Here is a 23,667-nt window from a genome sequence, read left to right on the forward strand (position 1 = left end):
TCATTTTCTAGGCTTCTAGACTTTAGATAAAACTTATTTTTCTATTATTTCATATTACTAGGTAAGGAAAGTTAAATACAATCAGAACATACACTGTACTGCTTTGTAATATGTGAACTTTAGAATCTCAGAAAATAAAAAAATTCTGCATTTCTTTCAATGTATTTGATCCAAACTTCTGTTTGCCAATGTAAAAGCAATTTAAAATTTATTTGTAATGTTGTTACATCCGTAATAGTCTAAGGATGTAAATGATGCAAGATTCACAGAAAAGTAACTGGTGCCTACTCAGATATAGGCATACGTATATGTATGTCTTGTTCCATAGGGAATAATCGTGATTCTCAGCACCCGAGTATGAGTTTACAGCTTATTATGACCTTATTTTTCAAATATTAAAAATAGAATGCATCTTGCAGGCTTTTTTCTTTTAATGGAGCACAAAGTAGCAATCAATGGTCATCAATATTTTTGTTGGCATAGTTCTGTATTTCACACAAGAGACCTTTGATATCACAGAATGGCTGAAATATCAAAATTCCTTCAAATACTTATCTCTTTTAATGATAACTACAGCTGCACTCAAAATCTGCTGCCCTTGGTATCACTTACGTTCCCACAGGAATACAAATCTCTGAGAGGCAAAGGTTTAAAAAAAGGTTTTCTCAGGGCACTGGAGAAATGCACAGCTTTATTCTTTTGATGCTGCATAATCATATTATTGAGCTAATATACTGACATATAATTTTTTAATCTCTTTTTCTTTTTTTTTTTTCCCCTGAAACTTATCTACTCTCACATTATTAATCTGAAAACTGGCCAAAAGAAAAAAAAACCAGAAAGAGAGATCCAATGAATTCAGAATTCAAATACTGTCATTTGGGCCACTGAACATCTTCAGTGGAAGCAATTTAGTCTAAGGCATGGGAATAATGAAAAAGAAACATTATGAAGAGACACTGCTGAAAGCTGGTTGCTATCTGTTTGAGATCAAAGAGGATCAAAGCAAATATGAAATTGTCTTGTAGGTGAGGTAATAAAGTACCTAGTAATCTTGAAATGAGCTGTCTAAATATTCATATTTATACATTTCATTTTGAAAGGTGTGCATTTAAATCCCACGAGCAATCCAAGAATGATAATCACAAAATAGTAATACAAAATTAAATTTAAACCCGATATCTATTCCGTCCTTGAATCAAAAGTATTTCTTTCATCACGGTAATGACATATTGTTTTTAAAACCTAGTGACTATATTTGTTTAATTTAATGTATAAATCCCTGGTTATCATTGCGATTTTACTCATACATAAGCAATCTAATGTGCACTGCTATAGCAGTTTGACGTATATTTCCAAAACCAGAAAAAAACTAAGACCGAGAGACACATCACCACCTCTTGCAGAAATGTCACTCATGCTATGAATAAAGCATAAGCTTAGAAAAACATCATCACCCAACAAACAAATAGCATTTGCTGAACCAAATACATGTGTCTGGAACTGTGCTCTTGAGCTAATTGGAGGCAGGCTCTGGTGCCGTACCCCAGGACGCCGCAGTTGAGAAATCCCTCAAACTGGTCATGCAGAGTTCAGTGCGCCGTGCAACGGCAGTTGCTTAACTCTGGGGGCAGGAGGCACGGTGAGAAATCTCAGAAACCAGACTGGGAAACAATGCTGCTGTTTGTCATGGACAGCCTCAGCAGTGGGAGGAAGCCAGCGAGAAGGACAGGGACCTGAGCAAAGCTGGCCATAAAGCAGCAATGCACCATTGCCAAGGGCGAGCGCTGGCTGGGGGGATAGCTGGGGCTATCAGGGGTAAAGAGCTGGCGAGGGGGTGAAGGGTAGGTAAGAGCAAGTCCTGCTGAGCCAACTCTTCCCACAAGCGCTTCCCACCTCTTCCCACGGGGGCTGCCCCAAACCACCACTGCATCTGTATTCGGCTGTGTCAAGATGGACTGGGGCAAGCTTGAGACCGGGATACGATGGCAATCAGTGTGGGAGGTATTATTGCCTCTCGTTAGTCTTCCTCTCAAAAAGGGAGGAAAAAACCAGAAATTATTTGCTGTTCAAATAGCAAAAGTTGAATGGGAATGTGCATACCCACCTCTGGCAGATTGTGCTATTGAAGGAGACTATCAAACTCAGTCACAGGACATCCAAAACCTCTCCGCTCATGCGAAGTACCTCATTCTGATGTTCAGTTTAGAAAGCTACTGCTGCAAGATAGTTATCTATGACTCCCTGGTACACCCAAAGACAGAGAGAGAAACAAAAAAAACAACTGAAGGAGTTTGGTCACTCTGAAAACCCTGTTCTAATTTTTAAAATTCAGTAGGTGCAAGTAATGAACTAAAGGATACATTCGCTGGGATCTGGCCCAGTCTGATATCTGGATTGGAGGACACAAAATTTCGAAACTCTGCAACAGCTCCTCTCCTTTCCTGTGTGTCAGACTAACCCCGACCCTGAGTGTATCTTCTAGTTTAGCCTTGTCCAACATGTGGTTTCAGGCAGGATGTTGCCTGTAAAACCCTCACGCATTAATTCCACTAATTGCAGCATTCAAAATAAAAGCAGAGCTTTCAGAGGGGGACCAAAAGGCCATGTTGCCCTCCCGACGGTAACATGCTATCAGCCACAGCCAAGGCTGGAAACGCATGCGTTCGTGAGGCATTGAGCTAACGCGTCCTCACAAAAACCATTCGACCCAATCAGCCAAACTGTGGACCTTGATTTCTCCGTCTGACAGCCCTGTTCAGCCCTGCTGGGTCGGACTTTGGCCAATGCCACCGCTCGGAAGCTGCAGAGCATCTCTGTGAAGAGCACCTGCAAAAGGAGCGGAGGGGGAGGGGGGAACTCTTCAGACTCGGTAAAACAGGTTTAATAGAGTTAGAAGTGGAAAAAGACTGAGCTGATTACCCTGTGTGAACTGACTACAGGAACAATACCCAAACGAAAGACAATCTAACACAACTGTCACAACAAAGCCAGTTCTGAAAGACATCTGACAAGGCAACATCTTTTTTTTTTAAATCCTCAGGATATTAACTGCATATTTGTGTGTTGTATTAAGAAGACTAACGTCATGACAACAGCTCAATTTAGTACAAACAATAGGCCAATAAATACAATACTAGTGCTTTAAAATAATTAAATAACCATTTGTTCTTGTATTTATGTTGCTTCCAAATACTGGCAGAATTCCTTCAAATAAACAAACAGCTCTTTTTTTTTAAATTTTTAAAGATTATATGTTGGCAGCAATTTAGGCGAATCTGGACATTTGTTCCATTCATCTGAGGTGAAAAAAACAAAGACACATCTATCACGTTGCATTTTTGCTCTTAGAAAGCCAAAACAAGGGCCCTCCAGGGAAAAAGAAGTTTAATTATAAACTATTACTGCAGAACAAGATAGATTCTCGGACATATCTCTGGGAACATATTCAATACACTAAGCCAATATAATCTGAAATGTAATTTTTATTCTTTTTTTTTTTTTTAATGCAGGGCCATAATTCTTTTTTGGTGTAAAAGGAAAAAGTCAACAAAATAGTGATCAATTACACAGGCACGAAGTTTGTTGCAAAATAACGTTCATAATATAGTTAGGGGTTCTTCAGAAGCACCCACAAGAATGAAAAACACAAGCAGTGTCACTGATTAGCAGTCTGTTTTTTAAACTGCTCACTAAATTTGTGCTGCACAATACTGAGAAAATCTAAAGTATAAAATAGGAGACAAAGTGCAAAACAACATCACATTCTCTGCACTGTAGTTTTCAGTTTCAGTTCCTATAAAGCTTTTTATAATTGTTATATCAATTGTTACAGCAGAAGCATCTTAATGAAAAACAGAATTACTCTCTGGTTTTTTTTTAGCTTTTCACCCTCCACACCAAGAAAAAGCAGGCAATTTATTCCAGAATCTTCAGTTTGAAATATTTCTTAATCACACATAGTATATCAAATAGTTGGTTCATTTCTGTCCACAGGAAATTCCCCTAATATGAAAATGTACAGGCTAATAAATAAAACTTGAATTTTAAAAAAAAAAAAAGGTGAAAGAAGCTGTAACGCTCCTAGAACTCAATGAGGCTATTTAATAAGCCTACATTTTAGATTTCCATTGTGTAACAGAGAAGAAAATGAGTTATGTCAATAACACTGTCAACAAGGTCAAGCCCCACAGGAATCCCTATGAATTCCTTCTAAAATCCTGTGTAGATCCGTAAACTATGTCATGATCTTACCCACCACATTGGTGAAGTGTGGAGCTTATTTTAAAGAACTGCATGCTGACAGCCTAATTCTGTTTTCACAAAGATGAACTGGATCTCTAGAAAGGCAAATAGCTGTCTCATAACGCGAGAGGTGTCCATCAGGTAAATTGATTCTCCTGAGCAAATGAGCTGCAGAAGTAAACATGAAAGCTTTGTACTGAATCTCATTCAGAGAAATAAATACTGAAGATTCCATGTTTTAAAATTCATACATGACATCAAAGATGAATGCTAATTTGCCTTTTCTAAGTAGATGCATTTATACTTAGATCAAATATATAAATTGTCAAGAATACTATTACCCATCATGATACTATTGCCCATGTTCAATATCTTTGAAGGCTTTCAAGCCTCTTGAGATCATGCAATTTCTAAACATAATAATGAGAAAATGCATTTTTTTTTCCTAAATCATGATGATCAATACTGTAGAAAAGTTTACAGTTGCAAACAGTGATTATCCAATTATTCCTTCTCATTTTCCTTCCTCATTCTTTTCCCAGCAATTAACTTCCTTTTATTTTACCAAATGTCTTCACAAGTTAATGAAAGAAGCAGAGATTTATAATAAAGATTTATAACAAAGTGTCCACTATAGACCTGTATCAGAGTAATGCAGAGAGTAGTCAGTGAGGGATACCTTGGTGTGTGTCCACTGTCTTCATTGAAGTTGCACTAATTAGGTAGAAAAGGACCGTGACCATCATGACCCTAATATTGGTGATAGTTGTGTTCTCTAGTACACAAATATTAAATTTATTGTCTGAGTTCCATTTCTGAATTCTTTTGACAGAATAATTAGTGAGCACATTCGTTCAGATAATTTGAATGAAAGTCGAGCTTGTCTTTAACAAATTTAGTGTAAAAATATTTGATAATCTCTCTAAGGTTCAGACTCACCTCCTTTCTATTTAGGTACCTGGAAAATAGAAGCTGGCAGCCCAGTCACTTGAAGCTACATGCATAATCAATAGGGAGAAACAGAAACCACCAGACACTGAAACTACCAACCTGAGCTCTTTAGCACCTTCTGTTGACTCTAGTTAAATATCAGATCCTATACGGGAGGAGAAAATGTAGGATATGCTATCACTTGTTTATCTATTTGACCAAATAAATGCTTCCAAAACCAACGAAAAACATTACTAGAACAATCCCTTTTGTTTCTCCGGTTCCAGATCTATGTAGAGTTGCTCCCTACATAATGCCCTTCACTGAGTAGCATTTGCTGAACCATCATAAAACCCCGACATGTCTGAGCATGGTCCTCTGCTGTAGGAGGCAAAGGAATGAATCCCTCCGATGGTTGTGTAACAGGCTCTTACCCTTCTGCTACTAGAAAGGAAAAGTATATTAGCGATGTTAGGTGTATGTGTCTTTATTGTGGTAGTGTTCTTACTTGAGAGGAAATCAAAGAAAATGTCACACTACACAAAAGCGATTCCATGATAAAGGAAATGAGAAGATTCTAAGGCCAAGAACTGAAACGCTACAAATGTCAGCACTACAGCTGGAATGTGATGGCAAACAACATGGTCTTGCCTCTCACAGTAAGTCTGTGAAGCGGAGAGAAAATAAAGGCAATGTTTTACTAAGCTCATTTAAAAATAACACGACAACATTTCTGCTTCCTCGGTGTCTTTCTCATTCAGTGTCCACCCTCTGCAGGAATGACCCAGAGGTCCTGAGGAATACATACTTTCTGATTGCATGGTTAAAAAATGCAGCCTAGTGCATATACGTTAGAGACTGGGAAGGAATGAAAGTGCAGACAGTTATCCTTTGGGATGCTGATAATGAAAGCGCTTGTAAATTATTTCTCATTGTTTCCAGCGGAGGGGAGCATGGCTGCAAATCACTGAAAACTGACATATCTGCATGTCTGTTAGTGCTTTATTATTATTAATCAAAACGAAAACAGTGTTTTCTTCTATTATCTGTGCAGATATGCCCTCTGTATTCAAGTAGTTAAAGAGAGGCCTGATTAGTCCTGTGTACTATTAAGGATTATACCCTTGCCTCCTATTGTCTTCTAAAGCAGTGAAGTGTTCTGATCACTGGTTGTCAAAGAACCAGTCTAGATGACAGAATTTCTATGTCAGGTACCAGAAATCTTCTGAAAATGTGACACAATATTGCTGTCCTGGAGATACAGCAAATGGGATGGGGAACTTACCCCAGTCCTAGACTAGAAACTACAGGTAAAAAAAAAGAATAATCTCTTTTTTTCTCTCTCCCAAGCTTTTTCATTTACAAAATTTGTAATTCTTTATACATATATATAAATTCAAAAATGTAACCAAAGTAAACTGATTCAAGGAACTGAAAACATACCGCTACTGTTTCTTAAGATCCCATATTAGTCAAATCATCCATGACCAGCTTCGGATATTATTTCTGTCACCGAGGTTTACGTAAAGAGCAGAGCAGCTTTCTCCTGGAAGGTCCCAGGACGTTTCACTTAATCTTCCACCTCCCACCCTGGGTCTCACTCACATATTTCAGTTTTTCTCCCTGTGTGGCCATACTGGGAGCACTCTCAAGCTAAACCCACAGGAAAGAAACAGAGAAGAACAGGAACCATGCAAGAGCCTGCCTGGACAGATTGAATAATGCTCGCAATTTGTTAAGTACTAGAAGATGACTGAACTTCCCCAGTGTTATTGTTTTATCATTCTTTTGAAATCATAACTTAATACTTTTATTCCTATGAACTAGCACGCTAAACACAGTAACTTAATGGTGAAGTATTAGAAAAACATTAATGTAAACATATAATAATAATAATGTAAATGCACTGACATATGCTTATGATTATTCTTACAAATGCCTTTTGGGAAGGCCATATCGAATCTTTAAAATTTATCTTTAACCATGGCCCAAAATTCAGGGGTCTGTTAAATACATTCAGCCTGAATCTTTCTGAGTCTCCATGTGAAGAAAGTATAGGCTTTCAAAACAGACCGAGTCTGGCCATAACACAACAGGATCAGAGACATACTTCTGCCGCAAGGGAAAGCACTTCAAACACCAGGGTGCCAGTCTGTCAGCACTTATCACTCAGTGGGTTATACTATCTCTCCAGCAGATTCCCCTTCCAAACTTATACTTCATCACACTCCTGACCTTGCTGCATGCGGCCCCCTCAGCAGAGTTCAAGTCTGTATCATGTAAGACATGGAGAGTTTCTTCACTGGTTCTCATTATCGTCTCAGAGCTTTGCTCATGGTAAGCCAAAATTATCTACTCTGCAGTTTTGGGGGCATTCATGGAGGAGGAAGGGATGAAGAAAAGTCTGACCAAGAAAATGTTACGCTGCAAAGAAAGGGAGCAAACGTCTGCCCGTTCATGAGCAAATGATTGCTTCTGGGCCTGTTTGGTGTGCAACTTTCCATCCAAAAATGGGATGGAAACTGAGACGGCAAGGCCATATTGTGCTCCAGCTAATAAAGTGTTTCAGATCAAGAAAAACAGGCAAGGCTGCATCACTCTGGCCTGCGTCGTATGGACTCTTTTTTTTTTTTTTGCCTTTGAAACATTCCATTTACTGTTCAAGCCAAGACAAGAAAAGAAACATTTTTAACCTTAAGGGTCTGACATAAGCCTACAAAATTAAATAGCCAGGGCTGAAGTGAAGCAGGTTTTACAGTTCTTAAGTAGCTAGCCTTTGTTCCTTCCTTAACGGTACAGCTATAGTCAGGGAAAACATTGCAAACCACAAGCAAAGAGGCAAGAGTAGATTCAACTGCCTTTATTTGCAGTGAAATCTATGCAGGTCAGGGCCACATGGTACTAAACACTCTACAAACAAAGAGCAAGTGTCAATGCCTTCCCTGATGAGCTTACATCTAAGAAGACAAAACAAACAAAAGACGGGTGGAGGAAAAGCCTGTGTAATTACAGGAATATGGTACAGTTGCCCCCAGCACAGCTCTGACTTGAGCTTCCAGACCCCAAGTCTAAGTCTGTATCAACAAAGAAAATGTGCCAGACACTATTTGCAGATCCTGAGACAGAGCAGCCCGGCACAGCTTCTGTCCATACAGCTAAACCCTTGTTCCCTTCAAAACCGAGTGGTCTCATCCATATTGCCTCCTGGGATCCCTCCACATCCCCCCAGCTTATGATAGGCAGTTTGGAAATGTGCTAGTTGACAAAAGCAAAAACCAGTCCAGTGAGCACGCTAACAAACATCACGGGTTACTGCGGGCCCATACCGTCTTTTGGCCTTGTTTAACTTGCAAATACAGATGTGACCCATCTGTCTCCCCTGCAGTCGGCTTGAGAGTCCCTGAACCCACGAGGGAAACGTGCCACTAACGCCATCAGCCATCAGCCGAGCAAGATAGGCAGTCAGTGACAGAGCCAGCAAAGCATCCCAGCAAGTTTTGGCACTTAAAATGTACTGCCTTTCATTGTGTAATTTCTGTGGAGAATACTAAGCCATGAAAAATATTCCAACAGTGGGAATACAGATGTACAAATTGGGCTAACACGACTTTCAGGTAGAAAGTAAAAAGGGAAGGCGGCTCTAGGTTCTAGGTGTGGGCAGATAAACTACAGGTGAAATTTTTGAAATTTAACTCTGGTTTTACAGAAGACAGTGCCAGGCTAAAACATCGGCTGTTTTTTTCTGATCATTGCAACTCTGTTTTCAGAAAAGCTTTGAGAAACTTGGAATAAAACAGCAAACAGCTGATAATCACAACAGTGCACACAAGTGTCCTCTTACAAGATCCGGCTCAGGGTCATGCTTTTAGAGCAGAATTTCACCGACTTCTCCATGGATGTTCTTAGTTCACCTTCCATGAGATACAGACCTCAAAAAAGAAAGAGAGGTGATAAAAGCCATGCAGGCAGCACTGTGGCAGGGGGGCCTACAGTACTTGTCATGACCCTCATGCCAATGTCACCACCTCTTTCCTTCTGCCAGATGACCTGTTCATGAAGTCACTCTTAGCTGCAGTCAGCACTGTCCGGTTTACTTTAAACACCTTACGTTCAGTGTTACTACACTTGCTGCAAATGGATCTGCAGGACTGAGGACAGAAGGTTCACGATGAAATGAGGGTGGAAACAGGAAATTAACTTTTAGATTACAGACAAAAGGTTACAGGCAAAGAAGGATATGGGATGAATCCCTTGCTCTCTTCCACCATATGCTCAGAAGAAGGGATTAATTGATGGCACTTAAGAAACTGGCAAAATTATTGCTAGCATCCTCTCGTCATATTCAGAAGATGAGATGCCTAATTTTTTTTTAATCAAATCAATTCATGAGAAAGAAAAACTAAAACAAATAAATAATCAGCATGGATCTTGGAAGAAAGAGTTTCAGGAAATGTTTTATGGCAGAGAACAACCCTTCTGCCATCCAGCTGTTTGTTTTGTTTTAACAATTCATGAGAGTTGAGCTTCTGCAGCTTCTTTTCTTTTTCCTATTCCAAAAGCCTTGGGGATGTTTCTCTTTTAATTTTGAGCCCACTCTTGAGCTGGGAATTCTTTTCCCAACGTGTGAATGTGAATGATACCAATGAAGATTGTGCAACTGCTTACCTCTTCTCTTGCTGCTCAAGTTGTTTGCCTAACTCTTCTTGAGAGCAACAAAAGAAACCTTTTTCTTTTAATGGGTTTATTTGGATCTATGGAAATCAAGAACTCTTAGTCTCCCTACATGGATTTATAAAGTCTTCTGCAGAACTGAAGGACTTTGTTTTGTACGAAGAAACTCTGAAATCAGGAGCCACCAGGTTGTCTGATACAGAAAGAATCAGGAGTCTGATTTGCACAGTTCTCAGCACTTATACCTCCAGGGATGCTGAACCTCCAAAAAGCTAACAAAAATAAGTTATAAGATGCCACAGAGAAGTTTCCCTCTTCCAACCTGGGTACGACAGCAGGAAAATGGCCACCGTGGCTCCAGATAAACCATAAAAGACTAACGCAGATGTTAAAAAAGCAGACAAATATGAAGGTTTGTCTTTGTTTTCCTGTAGGTGTATATTGTGCCTGTAGACACAATTTTGGATTAATAGGTCAAATACAACTCTTTAAAGTTAAGGGAAAAGTCTCAGTCTCTTCAATCACATTCTCTTTGATTTACTTATTAATTTCATTTGTCGTGTGACATAAAAGCACCCAGCAAGCTTTTATACTCCCTTCACCAAACAGCCACCCAGATGCTCAACAGCCATGGCAGTGATAATCCTAAATCAAATCCTGTGTGATTTTCCCATACTAAATACACTACATTACACTCCTGCAGCACTGCCAGTGAACAACGGGGCAGATCGGCTCCAGCAGCCATCACCATGTAAGCCCATCCTGGTTCACCAGCATAGAAGCCCATCCTGGTTTAGCAGCAGAGACTGAAGATGCTACCTCTGCTCCAAGTTTGCAACAGCATGTTTTTTGAAAGATGAAGGGGAGAGAGGAAAAAAAAAAAAAAAAAGAAAAAAAAACTAGCACAGAGGTTATTTCATTGAACGTTCTGGCACTGAAACAGTGAAAGAGTCTCCTGTGTTGATGGTTAAGAGACTCACCCCAGCTCTAGGTGTCAGTTCATCTAGTTTCCATTTACAGTCATTAGAGAGAAACAGGCACTTCAGGGGCTGATTACTCCCAGCCACTTCAGACTTCTTGGATGGGAAGCTGAGGTGTCTCCCTCTCTGCTGATTAGATAGAGAAACTACATGACCATCTTAGTTGAGATACTTAGAGCTTGCTCCTTAGAGCCCTCAATCAGCGTTACCAAATGGAAATGGAGCTCCAACAGGTGGAGTCATGGGTCAAATAGAAAAGTAATTGCACAAAAGGATCTTTAAAAATGAAAGAATATCAGACAACTACAATCAATTTCTCTCAAAAAGCATTTGAAAATTGGTGCTACAGGTCCACTGTTTTGCCATTACAAGAAACAAATCCTCAGTGGCCAAAGACTTGTCCATTTCCACCTTCCAAACCTCCCCCTCAGCAATCCCATCAAATCAATTGCAAGGAACAGTTACCTACAACTATGAAAGAGCAAATCACTACACCTTCATGACTCCAAGCTGAATGAGAACAGTAATACCTAAGTTCTCAGGTACACCTTTGTTCTCTGACATACCTGTTAATGTTTTTTCAGAGGAGTTTTAACTCATGCTTTTTGTACATCGTGTGTAGACTAATGAGGCTCTGAGTGCAGATGAACTTTACAGCAATGGCTGTAATACAGGTGATAATATTAATAATACCCATTTCTCTTGTGTATTGCCCTATCACACCTCAAAAGCTGTCTGCATCACTCAGTTAAATCGTTTTCCTTAATGTCATCCTACCTGGTGCAACATGAACAATCAGTGCTGTGTCAAGAGAGAGGAAGCTGCTGTAAACCCCTGGGCTATCACAGCTATTGCTGCAGCTGAAATTTGGTCTGATTGCTTCACTTCAAAATTTTTGGCTGTTTTTTGCTATTAATCTTGGAAAGCTTCCAAAATAAACCTGATAAAATCCTCAACATCACAAAAGATGCATTCTTCCCCATACTTGTAAATCATCTTTGGCACACTTCCCAATTTTAGTAATTATAGATTTCCCCCAAGCTCCCTGCACATTGCCCATAGATATACAGCTTTGTATGATCTGTCTTCTAATTCGGAAAACTACAGCAAGCTATTGCATGAACCCCACATTAGACAGTAGAGCAATTCAATACTAAAGCGCTGTTTAGGTCTCTGTATGGTTTTCTTGATGGATGTTACACTGCTGATCTATTTTTATGTATTATTTATACTGAGATAGTGCCTAGAGGCCCCAGTCAGGGGCAGGACCCCATACTGCTGCACATACTATGACGGAGGGTACAAGAGTCTCTCCTCCTTTCAGCTTATAGTCTAAGTATATAATGAATGACACCAGATGGATAAAACAGAGACAGGGAGCAAAAAGTGAGATAGTTGTTCATAACAGTGACAGGCAGAGCACAACAGCTACTTAGCTATATATAGGCAATGTGGTGTTCCTGTCACTGTTGCCTGCTTTCTCTCTGTCCTCTGTGTTATGTTTTACAACCTGCAGTGACCTGTGGACAAGCACTCATACACAGAGTCGTCCTCTGTGTCTGAACCACTGGGCCCTTGGAAGCATCTTTCACTGCCCACATCAGGCCTCTGTGTGAGATTCAGAGGATGTAAATCACAGGAAAGATATAGGTACATACAGAGGATGATTCAGAGCCCCTGAATTAGGGCAAGTTGATCATGTGAATTCACAGGTTTGGAGTCACTCATGGAAGGGATTGGGAACCTGGTGTGTCAAGGGAGCCCAGCAAGAAGCTGGTCTCAGTGCAATTCACATAATCTCCACCTTTATTCCCTTACGCATTGACAGTGCAGAATATATATATACATGTGTGCGTGTATATATATGCATTTCTGCAGCAGGAACAGCCAAGAGTCCTTCCAGTGTCCAGGAACATTGTGCCTAGTTCAAGCCCAGGCTCTCTGGGGAACCAGCAATAGGTGCATCTCACACCTAACTTGCTGACTAAATCTCACTCAGGTTGAAGATGGGGGTTCAAGCTCACAGCCTTGTGACCCAAATACACTTCTTCAGTTAGAGGGTTCTTAGTTCATGTCCTGGTTTAAGTCAGGATTGCTCCACACCCAGATAAAACCCCCACTGCGTTTAGATCCCCTGTGTGAACCCTAAATCCTCCTCTAAGTTCTTAGGACAGTCTATCTCCAATTTCCCAAAGTAATAGGTATTGGGTCTGTAAGGTCAAGAAAAAGCAATATAAACTCTTGCAAATACATTTTGCACTTATAAATTCAGCATATTTTAGACATTCCCAAGCATAAGTCTAGTCCAGTATCATATGTGGCCACAGGCTCTCTGACACCAGGTCCCTGTCCCTGAAGTGACTTATTGCTCACTCATCCCTGCCCCTTCATCAATAGATGAGCCAGGAGACAGAGGGCTGAATAGCGAAGGGACTCTCTCCTTCCCTCCCCTGCAGATCCAGTGAAGTAGGTAAACGACAAGCAGTTGTGAGGAAAACAAGAGTCCAGCTGTGTGAAGATGAGCTCTGGAGAGGCTGGAGGTGGGAGCTACCAAGAGAAGAGGGACAAAGCCTGCAAACAGGCCTTTTCTTTGAAGAGGGCAAATCAAAAGGAGTAAACTAGTCACAAAGAGATGTTGCTGTCCCACAGGGTAACAAATGTAATAATATAAAGGAGGATTCTATCACTGAGTCACACCTACAGCAGGATAAACTGATAAAGCTCATCTTTCTTTGAAATGTGAACTTGTGCAATTGCATGAGTTAGCAGGGACCTCAGATAGGTTACCTCGGTCTTCCTCATGAGTGTTTATTTCTCAACCTTTCCTCAGACCCCTAGCATCCTACAGCTGCTTTGCCCAGGGACCTCCAGCAGCTCTAATAGGAGCTCCCAGAATTTTTGTAGCTCTCCTATGAATAACTTTCCCACATTATGTTTTTTCTTTAAATTCACAGTGCCCATAATTGTATTTTCTCTGTGGATTGGTCTTTTTCAAGGAGGTAGCTACCACCCAGAGGTAACGCAGTATCTCCAGCTCCCATGAGGCTACTGTATTAAAGCAAGAGACATTAGGAGTAGATTTTCAAAGGAGCTCAGCTCCCATTTAGTTATTAAGGCCTAGAATTTCAAATGTAGTATTAGGTAACGTGGGACACGTACACCTTACTGGCTACAACATTCATTAGTAGTACGTGCACCGTAGCACTTATGGGAGGTTGCTAGTCTGCACAAGGACTGCTTCACACAAACATGGTAACTGGGAGCTCTATCATGTAGTTAGTTTTTAATAAAATACTTCCTGAATGTTTTATGAGAAATAACAGGAGAAAAAAGGAAGTTCTTTGAGCTGGTTTCTGTAATTCTTTTAAAAGAACCTTTCAGTAAATACGCTCATTGAAGACATTTTTTTCCCTTAAAATCAAGCTGAGTTGATTTTGTTTGATCCTTTTATTCTTGCCTGATTTCAACCATCTAAAATTCAGGCATTGTCTTGGCTCCCTCCAGAGAAGGTGGAGACAGGCACTGCTGGGGTGAATTCATCCCCCATTTCAGATACTGTCGCCGAATAGGGCTCATTGCCCTTTGGAGCCCCTCATCTCCGTACTGAAAATAGAGAAAGATTAGATGACTACCTTACACTACGGACAAGTGAAATAAATCCCATCTTAATTAGTTTTTTCTGCTCAGTATACTTGCATGGCTCCCATTGTTACAAATAACAAACACCCATACTTTCCAAACATATTATTCTCACACTCTTCCTATGACAAAGGGCAGCTTTTACCCATTCACAGACATATATAGCTGAGGCAGGTAGAGGCCACGATCCAGACCTGCAAAGGTATTTAGCAAGTTAATTGTCTAAATTAGGTGGTTTTCAGTCTCAGCTGACAAACACTCCATGATGTAGACAAAGAAGTGACAGTTGGGTGCCTTTAGGAATTTGCTAGGATCTAAGCAGAAATGACTTGCCTAAGGACGTATGTCATGGAATTAACCCCAGGTCTCCTGAGCTGCTGTCCTAACCTTTGGAATGTCCTTAACATTAAGCAAATCCTCTGCTGGTTTTGGAATTAAACTTTTGAAGTATTTACAGTCATATTGTCTTCTTTGTCAAACTCAAACAAGCTATGCATGCTCAAATCCTTTAATTTTTCCTCATAAATCAAACCTGGCTCAAAGCCTCCCTTCTCATTTTTATTGCTCTTCTCTAAGCTCTCTTTAGATGTTAACTTACCAGTAATAGCACAACGAGGCTATAATTCCAGGTTGGATCGTTAGGTGTTACTATGATATAAGTAAACACATGAACACAAGCATAAAGTTGGACCTTTCACTAAAATCAGTTAAAATGTTGTATTCACTTCAATGAGCACAGTGTTCTACTCTGATATGTGGCATCTGAGCACTCTGTATCACAGCACAGTGCACTGGTATTTCTGTTGCACTTACAGAAATAATTGACCAAGACCTTAAAATTGAAATACTTAGGGCTTGTCAACATGAGAGTCCGGACACAGTAAAATGTGAATTAGCAGCATACTGACACACCCAATCACCGGCACTGCAATCACGTCAGACAGAAGTGTGTATTAGACTTTTAATTAGAAAGCAGCTTACTTGACTTCGAAAGCAGCCTTAGGACATACACCCTGCGCCTGGTCATGCAGAGAATTACTGTGAAGAAGATACCACACTGTACACTCTTATTCTAGTTCAACAGCACGCTGACTTCCGCATGTAGACAAACCTTATCAGACCAGAGCAGGCTTCAGTATTGGGCGATATGTGTTTCTTAGAATAATCTTGGGGAGAACTGCTGAATGCTAAGCATGTCCTCTGACTTCCCCGGGACTTGCACCTGGGTTGCAACAAGGGCCAATTTATTAAAAAAGACCCTATTCATTTCATCTGTGTTGATATTTTTTTGGAAATTATCTCAGTAAGGTGAGACAGAAAAGCAAATTTCTGAAGGGAGAGAGAGAGGTGACAGTCTCACATTATTCAAACAAATGACAAGATAAAAACCTGTTTCTGGTACTACACAAATGCAGTTCTCCCCTTCTAGGACAGCAGCTATGATCAAACTAATCAAAACAATCCTATATCAGCTTTGAATTACCATCAAAGCCTATCCATGTTTTGCTTTCAGAAACTATAAGCACTGAGTATGGACAGCTGGCGGGAAACATACAGGTAAAGTATCATGCATATTTCAAGAAAGATGTTTAAATAATTGTAAAACTTCAGATTAGTAGAGGCACATTTGATCAACTCCTGTACTAAACAGACCACAGAAACCTCAGACAGCCACCCTTATACTGAATCCAGTAACTTGTTAATGGACTAGCAGTTATTGTCCAAATGGGATTCAGTTTCCGGACACATCAAGAAAACAAGATTCTGCAATTCTTCCACTAAATTGCCTTGCCCATCTTCTGAAATTGAAAAAGATAAAATTCCTATGCCAAAACCACCCAGCTTAAGAACAAGGAAACATGTTTGTTCTGTGTCAGGGTTTCCAACCTATGTCTTGTGAACCACAAGAGGAACATGCTACTTCGAAGTTTTACACAAACCAGAGAATCCCACGCACCACCATATCTCTGTAGGGAATGAAGAATAAGTAATCAGGCAGCAAACACTGCCAAAAACTCAAATGCCTATTTTGGGACTTTCTCCCAGCCTAAGAGAAAAGCAGGAGGTGGAAATGACAGCTACACAAGAAAAGACACCCATGGGACTGAGGTCACATCTTCAACTTGAGCATGTCCAAAAAGAGCTCTGAGCAATTGCTGCTGCCTCCACAGTATAGATGGGTTTTCTCTCTGAGTGGTGGCACACACAGGCTAAGCCTGGGAATTTTTCCATAATATAATATATTTGTACGTCAGACCAGATCCCATTGGTGGGATCTAATATAACTAGTTGGAAAAAAAGCTACTGATCTTGTAGGAGAAAACACTGAAGACACTGACTGAGGATCCTGGATCCATCTGAACACAACGCCCCGAGTCTTGGTGGCTCTACAGAACAAACTGTTTTCACAGTGTCAATCATTAATTTCTGCATCCTCTGACAGCACCTTTTCAACTTTTCTGCTTGTGCTCACACCTCTTCTTCCGTGTGGCTCAAAGAAGAATGAAGAGAGTCAACACAATTTAACAAGAGTCACGCCTTCCAAGCATCAAAACACTATTTTGTTGAGAAAAGAATGAAAACAAATAGTACAGTGCCTACTGCAAGGCCTTGTGAGGTTCCCCCAGGGCCATCACAACAGACTGTGGTAATCTCTGCTGATGCTTGCACCAAAGATAACAACACTACTTATATTCAAAGCCAATGTGTCCCAGTTATTCTGGACGTACATGCAATTTCACTTATAAAGAGGAGTGTAGTGCTTTATAGATAGTCTAATAGCTTATCTTGGAGGTGTTAGATCCCACTTTCCATTGTGTTGTGTGAACTCCTAGATGGAAAAACCCCACAATGAATACAAACACATTCCAAAATGCTCTTCTCACATCACTTTAGTGGCATTTACCTTGTTTGTAGGGAAAGGAAGGAAGGAAAGGACAGAAAGGATGGAAAGTACTTTTTTCTTTTTTTTTTTTAAATGCTATTCATTAGAGCCCATTTTATTATCCTTAAAGCAGGGTGATAACCTAGGATAAAAATAGAAACAAAGGCTGTCTTTACTAAGAAAATTACTATCCATATTTCAGCACTGACCAACTGCAGAACAGCTGTGCCTGTGTTATCAGTGGCATAAATGCTATTATAAACAAAGGCACTTTTACCATTGTCACGCAAACCTGATATGAGACCTGAAAACTGTCTGAATTCTCTCCCTTCAGTAGCTTAACACCCTAAATGCAGGATTGTTACTGAGTAGAGCAGCCCTAGGGAGTGAGGTTTTTTCATTATGTCGGGACCATTTCTGGGAATTGACAGGATACAGGATAACTGCGCCTGAAGTTCTTACAAAAGCACAAAAGAGTTAAACTGTAGGAACAAGATGAAATTTCAGAGGGGAGAAGAGTTTGGAGGCAGGAGCAGATTGCCCTGTGCCTTGAAACCATCTGGAGAACTGCTGCAGCAAAGAGGTGAGGACGGGCAATTCCAGCTAGGAGACACCAAGGAGAGACCACATGTCCTTGTGCCATAGGACATGCTGGCAGCCAGCACGGACCCAGCACAATGGGAAAAACAGGGATAAACTATACAGAATCTCACCTTGGGTGTTAAACTGAATATGACAATTTCATTCTGCTCCCTCCTCCCCCCCCCCTCTTGCTTTGAAAACAAATGTTTGGGATTAAGAAAGACAAACCCCCTGCACTGTTCGCTGCACGTACCTCCTGCTTTTCTGTCCAGGCTGTGAAAAGGTACAGAAATTGTCACTGGAGCATTCAGCAGTGTTTTGTGCTTAAGTATTTATTCTTCAACCTTACACATCAATGTACAACAGCAACAAATTGAGAAAAAAACCCAACCCTTCCACAACTGTAAAAGCCAAAGCACAATAATTCATCTATCACCAGGTAGCTAGGGTTTGATTTTAAGCACCATCGCAGAGATCAATGTCTATGTTATGAGTTTCATAATGGAGCTCGTGTTGTCATTTAGGAAAGCAATGAGCAAAGTGCACAAGGTGTCGGGGTGTTATATTGGGAAAGCTATTTCTTTGCCATAGATTCATTTTTTACTTTTTTTCAAGCTGAGGCAGGTTTATGAGATAATATACGTCTGCTTTTTGTAGACATCACTAGAGGACTATAAACACCAAGTCATAACTCCAGAACAAATCTGTACACTGCAAACGGTATTACCCAGGACACTTATCTTAAAAAGATAGACACCACAGAGCAGCAGAGGTAAATGCACCCTTTCTTCTAGAAAGAGGACCTAAAAGACCCTTAAGCCTGAACTATGTTAGTAACTCTCTTAGATGCATCAATTCTCTCACTTTTTCCTCTATTAGGTGGGACTGACATTCCAAAAAGTACATCCAGCCAGCTTTTCCTTAAAGCCTTTAAAACTTTGAGTTCAATTTACAAAATGATAAATGGAGTCTTAAGATAAACACCTTGGATTTCACCGGGTCTGAGAAAACCTCAGTTCTGACATTATATGCTGTAGAAGACAACAGATCAACACACCACAATGACTCAGGCAGTAGTTATGTAAAACATCCTTGTCTACTAAAATTGTTTTAGCCAAAAGATTAGATAAATAACAGAGATTTATGATCTTAACTGCCTCTTCAGTCACCCAGGTTCAGCATTAGAGACCAGTATAAACCCTGTCTTCTGCTCTTACCAGGCTTTGCATGTAGCCAAACCTGCTTAACAACACGTCCCCTGTGGCACCTGGGCCACTGGCTGCACATACAACAAAGCCGGCATTATTCCAAGCTGCTCAGTGTCTGTGGTGTTCAAAAGCAGGCGTTGCTCTGCCCACCTTACTTACAAAGCCAGGGTGGGCTCCAAGCATGCCCAGTTCTCCCACAGACTGAAACCAGATGATCTGCCTCTCCCAACACCTTTTCCAGCAGCCCCAAGGTTAGTGCACTCCTTCAAGAACAGATAGGATTGGGCTCTGGATGATCAATTCAATAGTGTAGTTCAGTATCGAATAGGAAATAGCAACACCGATAACAAAACATTAGTTGGAGCAGGTCCACTAAGAGAAATCTTATCCCTGAAAGATGATGCTCTAACCGCGCCAAGCCATAGTCCCTTTTGTTGAGCGTTTGATGTCAGAGCACTCGCAACAAAGTGGAACGACCGTGGTGGTCGGGAAAATCATGCTCCCAAGCACCAGCAACACCATCGCTCAGCCACGCGCCTGAAAAACTGCGCTTCCAGGTCACCTCAGGCCAGTGCAGACACCTGAACCACTCAAATATATGCTACAGATTTTTTTTTTTTTTTAATTATTTTAATTTCTATTTTGTTTTAAATTTTGAGACAAGGAAAAAACCGACCCTACGTAGATATCTATCTGCTGGGAGAGCTCATGGCTGAGGATCCCAAATGAATTTCTGTGCTTAAATTTGCAGCTTGGGGCCCAAGCTGCAGAGCACTCCTCCTAACTTTCTGCAGGCTGGCTTACCTTGCCTTTCCTCATGACTTGTGGCTTTTGGGGATCCCACCACAATCTCCTGGTCAGTGCACAAGAAGCAATAGCACTCGCTTAGTACTTCAGTCGCTAGCTTCTCTTTACAACTTTTCCCCCCAAATGCTTTCAGCGTGCACCACTAACTTAAGTCTCTGCTGTCTGCTTTCCGCTTTTAGAGCTGCTCATTTCTTCTAAGGACATAGGGCTGCCCTTAGCTATCATAAATCACTCCATTAATTTCAGTTATGCATCTCTAATTCATACTATCTGAAGATGCAGGTAGTTATATCTTGATTATTTTTTTTTTTTAACATAATAACTGTTGCGTGCTACTGTCATTCCCATGGACACCATCCACTGCCTTGATGCAGCAGTTTTATCTACAAGCTGTAGCAGAAGTTTGCCCCTCAGCTCCAGAGTACATCACACTAATGGGATGTGAACAGTGCCTTGTGCTAAATTAAAACCCACCTATCTGCGGGTGGTTTTCCTGTCATTAAAATGATCATTATGAAACCCCCCACCCAGGACTACTTTTGCAGGATCCCATTCAGGAAGTATACTTTATTGATCTAGAACTCTGAAATGAAGACACGCAGATTTAAAGATCCATTGACAAAAAAAACTCCTTACGAAAAAAAGGTATTACATTTTGGCTTCAGGAAGGGTATAGAGGTAATAAAGATAACTGCTTTTATTAGCTCACCCTTTATGCTTGGATTTCTGTTCAATTGACCTGTTTCTACAAATTAATGACTTACAAGATTTTACTCTTAGACAGCAAACTGGATGACACCAACTGTCTCCACTATTAACGTGCTGAGATACACGAAGATCAGGTAAAAATTGGTATGCCTGCTACCTAGATGAAAAACATCCTGAATTATGTTTTCTCCTTCTTGGTAAATTTGTGTTTCTGCATAGTATTTATAGCAGATCTTTTTTTTCTTTCTTTTGAAGACAAGAGTTCTGCTCTGGTTGAAACACAAAAGCTTAGAGTCTCCAACTCAAAGTATTACATGGCTCAATGGATGCAAGAATTCCAGATTTGTTCATGTGCAGACATTGTGCCTCTAGAAAATCCTCTAACTTCGTTATAGTACACCTCCCCAGAATAAAGTGGATTCTTTGAAGCTGCATTGTTCAGAAATTAATCTGCTAAACTAAGGAGGTCACAGGAACTAAAAGTCAGGTTAATTCAATTTAATTAATTTATTGAGGCATTAGGCCAAATTTGCTATTTATCTTTCACAATACGGGATCTCATAATGTCATTACAAATTCAACTTTGCCCTGATGCTTATATCATTTAACAACAGAAAAACAGGCTGAGACCTCTGTTTACGAAATAAAATCGGTTTTGTTAGTTGTCTTCTTGAGGAAGCTACATCTCTTTACCTTCTGTACTTGCTGGCTCTTGCCCTACGCTATAGTTGAAAGTGAGCTTTGTTTTTTTGTTTAGTTGGATACATCACCAGTGCTAAACACAAGAGGATTTTCATTTCTAACTGGGGCCTCTTGATGCTACTTCAATATAGCTAATAAATTAATAAGAACTCTGAAAGACAAAAGGTTCATTGCTTGCAACTAATGACAATACAAACAGAAGTGATAAATCATGATTATCCATATCTTATGCATGCTTCCTACTAAAAACAACATCTAAAGAAATACAGACAGAGACAAACAAATTTGCTCCTGTGTCTCCTCTGATTTCTATTAAGCAACAAGGGGTCTTCAGAGACGTAACATGCAATCACCCCATTGGTAGGACATACCGTAGTAGCTTTGAAGATGTATTTTTGTCCTAAATAAAGGTTTTCAGGCACCTTCTTAAAAAAGAAAACACGTCATGAAGTCAAGTAAGTGATTGGTATTTTATATGCAGGTGGAACACATCTTTCAGAAGTCAGAGAATGGATATAGGAATGTTACATCTTGCAAAGGTACAGATTATGAAGAAAGAAAGAGTGCAAAGAACCTTACAGTCAAGGCTGGTTCTTTCTGTAAATCTTGGAGAAAATGAACTGCATTTGCAATGGTCTGTCACTACTTGCCCTTCATTTTATTTCCCTCACTTAAAGTGTGGCTGTTTAGCTCTCTTGATACCAAAGGATGTTATGGGCAATTTTCCTTTATTACACTGTTCTAAAGACTTTTAGTGTAAGTCTTCATAAAACCTCACATATGTACATTATAAAATTACAGGGAATAAGTTCCATATGAAAAATTCATCATATTTCTTCTTAGTATTTTTTAGCAGACACTCTGACATTAAGCATGAAAGCAACAAACATTGTTTTAATTCTTCATTGTGGAAAGAAAAAAAAAAAATTTGCTTTTGGTTGAGGAAGAATTTTTTACATACTCCCTCTTTGCAGTCTCTCCCTTGCAAAACCAAAAAAGGATTTTAGACAGACAAAAATTAACCACAATTACATGGAGTGTGTCATTGATAAATTCCAGGGGAATATTACAAGCTAGGTAGGCACATACCGTTAGATGTAGCTGTTCAAAATGTTAAAATTCTAGCCAAGATTAAGCTGGAATATTTGGACACATCAGCCCTCAGGACTGCACTTAACTTTTATAAGACTTGTTCTGACTCTAGATTTAGACTTTAGGAAAGTACCTCTTTCAAGAGGGCATTTTACACAGCAGTCTATCTTTAAACATGTGCTTAAGTCCCTTGAAGTCACTAAGTACAGATAGACTGAGAACAGGCGCAAGTCTTTCATTTCGTGACAGTTTTGTATAATTTTCAGTTAATCCTAGGCTTTCTGTTTCCAGTGCATTCAGTCCTGAGTTATGCTGACGCAAGATGAGATCAGAGTCAGGGCTGCAGTGTCCCCAGGATTTTTGGAAGGGAACACTCCAGAAAAATATTGGTGACTTCTCTCCTTCCCATCCCCTTGGAAAAAAGTAAATAAGAAAACAATAACAAGAAACACTCAACATATTATTGGAGTATGCTCAGATGTTACAGAACTTTTTAGCCTCTCTTCTTCTGTGTGACATCTGCTTCCTGCGAGCCTCCTGATTCACTGACCAACTAGACTGGAAACAGTTTAATTATGGATATTTGTTTTGCTTTTAAACTGACCACATTAAAAGAAAAAAGCTCACACGACTCTTCTTTCTGTTTATTATAACACAGGAAGAAAAACAGGCAGAGATGTACAAAAAGGACCCGTGTTACTGAAAGCTGAGTAATGCATACAGTGTGAAAATCATGCAGTGCGAAAATCATGCAGTGCAAAAGGTCCTCACGAGTTACAGGTCTCCATGTAGATATAAGCATTAGAGCATGAATTTGACTTCAGCCACGTATATACCCTTTAGGAATCATTCTGCAAATTGAGGTTGCAAATAAATGGCTCTAATGTACTGTCCTTAGTCTGACCAGTGAAGCTGACTATTAGGCAAACCGTTAGGTACCAGCAGAGCTCTGAACCTTAACCACATTTTCCAGTTATGTTGTAGGGAAGTGCAATGATTTAGTTAAGGCCAGTATAATATTCTAGGCTTCAATACCACACCCATAACCCTGATAGTCAAATTGAGTCAATGATTTAACCCAGATGGGAATCCAGGTTCTTCTTGGCTTACTGTTATCTGTTCTGCCCATTAGGCTATATGACTTCCATAAATTATTTTGGAGTTCCTGTTAAAAGAAAATAAATCCACATGATGCTAAATGCTGCCTCCCAACTGTAAT

The 23,667-nt window shown here is 40.0% G+C and overlaps 1 protein-coding gene across 10 annotated transcripts in view; it reads right to left on the minus strand.

The window, feature by feature from the left end:
* The window catches only part of SEMA3D (semaphorin 3D), a 145,952-nt gene that overhangs the window by 118,004 nt on the left and 4,281 nt on the right, over positions 1 to 23,667 (minus strand). Inside the window, exon 1 of one of the 10 annotated variants that reach the window (XM_063323564.1) lies at positions 15,447 to 15,522. The exons of 7 other annotated variants lie outside the window; for them this stretch is intronic. The gene's annotated coding sequence lies outside the window, so the exon portion shown is untranslated. Of the gene's footprint in view, positions 1 to 2,107; positions 2,179 to 10,826; positions 10,945 to 15,446; positions 15,523 to 23,667 lie in introns of those variants that run through there. 2 more of the 10 variants (XM_063323563.1, XM_063323565.1) reach the window with 2 other exon arrangements.

Source organism: Chroicocephalus ridibundus, chromosome 1 (genome assembly GCF_963924245.1).
Source record: "Chroicocephalus ridibundus chromosome 1, bChrRid1.1, whole genome shotgun sequence".
NCBI lineage: Eukaryota > Metazoa > Chordata > Aves > Charadriiformes > Laridae > Chroicocephalus > Chroicocephalus ridibundus.